This window comes from Montipora capricornis, chromosome 2, assembly GCF_036669925.1.
Source record: "Montipora capricornis isolate CH-2021 chromosome 2, ASM3666992v2, whole genome shotgun sequence".
NCBI lineage: Eukaryota > Metazoa > Cnidaria > Anthozoa > Scleractinia > Acroporidae > Montipora > Montipora capricornis.
Window position 1 is genome coordinate 60,529,293 of NC_090884.1, and position 2,500 is coordinate 60,531,792.

Here is a 2,500-nt window from a genome sequence, read left to right on the forward strand (position 1 = left end):
TATGATGAGTTTAATGTCAACGAGCCATTAAGAGCTTACGTGGAAATTAAGTTCTGTCACTCCAGCTGAAAAATGAGAGTCCAGTTGATCGACCAAACTTAACTACTAATTGTAGAGTCGGTAATTTCTATGCAAAAGAATCAATATCAATATTGATATAATAGACATCCACCATTACTTCCTTCTCAATATTAATCGCGCCTCAGTGATGATTTTCCGGGATAACTTTTGTTTTCCTTCAACTTAGAGCACTTCTGGTTAATAAAGATGAAACGTTTGTGTATCCAACAGCAATGCCTTCATATGTTTTTCAGTTTCATCCGTCTTAGTTCTATAAACTTCGAAGCGTAATTATCTTAAAGTCACTTGTGGGGCCTTCCAAGGGGGGTTCTGGTGTCGCTTTTTCGCTCATTTTCCAGCCCACCTGTCGCCTATTTGGCTAGAGATAATTGTCGCTGTCGCTTTTTCGCTTTACATTCTTTTGTCTCTATGCCCTCATTTTGAAACAAAAATTCTTTTCAAATTTGCTCGTCGTAACGAGGCTAGTTAGGCTTATTAGCATTGAAACAAAAGAATATTTTATTTGGCCGCCATTTTGAAAGAGGTCTATACAAATGTTCCCTAAACGTGCTTAATTTTTGCGTCCTGTAATTTTGCTTAATTTGCTATTTGAAAATAGGGAATATAAAGGCTCGGGAAATTATTTGATTTTGGAAAAAACGCGCGTGAAATTATTCCCTAATTTCACGAGTAAACCATTTGATTAGTTATTAATCTAATGGGTCACAAATTACGTTCATAAGACGCCATTTTGCCATTGTAGGAAAAGTTGCCATGGCAACATCGTGATTTCACCTGTGAAATCATAAATTAACGCTGAAATTTCGCCCCAAAAATAAGGAGTAATTTGACACCCATGTTATTAAAAGAAAAAGCGCCTCTAAAGGCTTCCTTGTTTTTTAATAGAGGATCAACCACTTTAGTTTCGAATGACTCTAATGGCTAGATAGCCACCCACGCAGGCTCTGTTAGGGATTCATCACGCGTTCCTCCCCCAGGAGCGTCTGCTGAAATGAGTGACAGATTCCTTTTGTTAAGAAGCTATCATCTGGGAATCACGTGCGGGTTACTTATGAACCAATCAGCGCTGCGTAGATCTTCCCTGGGAGCGTCATCGCGTCAACTTCTTCCACAGAAACATTAATTTTGTTTCCTCGGTGGGTTATGCATTTGCAGTCGCGAGTCAAAATGTGAGTGTTAAGTGACCTTAGTAGGGGTGTGGTGTCGTTTCATCTACTAGTACAATTGAAGGCGCAGTGGAAATATATAAATACGAATACAAATATTAAAGTACTGCGGGTGTATTTGAACTGCACGAGAACCATTACCTCCAAGCGCAATGAACACCACTAGGATAGTAGCGAAAAGAAAGCTTAAAAAAATCCATTCCGTTTAAGCTTGAAATTTTCAGGCTGTTTTCGGCGATGATCGTCGCTAACAATTGATTTAATTTTTTTCATCGTTTGTACTCAGTGTTTCTTTGATTTCAACATTAAAGCAGACCTTCAATCAGTTCAACCGAAGGAGTAATAGGCTCTAAAATACTCTCTGACTTTGTGAATGATATTCTAAGTTCCTTGCACTTTGATTCATTCAACTGGAAACCATCAGCTCGTGACTTTGTAACAAATTCGTCAACAAGCGAATGCATCGAGCTGGTTCCGTTCTTTTCCACACGCTCAGCGAGGGTAGTATCATCTACATACTTCCAGATGTTCGTATTCGCCACACTCAGGTCATTGATCATAATCAGGAATAACCAGGGGCCGAGTTTTGTCCCCTGAGGAACTCCTGCTGGTACAGCACGCCATTCAGATACACAATCACAACTCAGTTTCACCCTTTGCCTTCTATTCGTTAGGAAATCCAAGATCCAGCACATGATCGACTCCGGAATATCATACTATATGTATATCATACTATATGTATATCATACGATATGGTAATCAATTAACTCAAAGGCTTTGCGAAAGTCAAGTAGTACGGCTCTCGAGGTAGCCCCATTTTCGTCAGTCGATTCCAACCAAGAGTGCAACATACTAATAAGCGCATGCGTAGTAGAGCACAGCAGGTTTAACGTAAGTGTCAACCACATAATCTTCAGACATCTTTGACAAAATGGGGGTTAGTGAGATAGGGCGTAAGTGCTTATTTACATCACGGACGGGCTTTTGCTTTGGCACGGGGACTACATCTGCGTGCTTCCATGACGATGGCAGGCGTCCTTCACGGTACGAGTAGTTCAAGATGTCAGATACCGGACCGGCTAAAATATCTGCGTTTTCCTTTAACAACCATCCAGGGATGTTGTCTGGGCCGTTAGCTTTGCACGTGTTCAACTTTGATAATTTCTTGCGGACTGACTCGACCGACACAACAAGGGAGTTTTCGGAGTAGTTACTGAAAGTAGTGCACGGAAAAGCGGCAGGGAACGGTGTGA

The 2,500-nt window shown here is 40.8% G+C and overlaps 1 protein-coding gene across 1 annotated transcript in view; it reads right to left on the reverse strand.

The window, feature by feature from the left end:
* Positions 1-212, reverse strand: part of LOC138038161 (substance-P receptor-like) — a 1,652-nt gene extending 1,440 nt beyond the window's left edge. The window contains exon 1 of the mRNA XM_068883983.1: positions 1-212. This exon is cut by the window's left edge and continues 1,440 nt beyond it. The gene's annotated coding sequence lies outside the window, so the exon portion shown is untranslated.
* Positions 213-2,500: the final 2,288 nt, after the last annotated feature.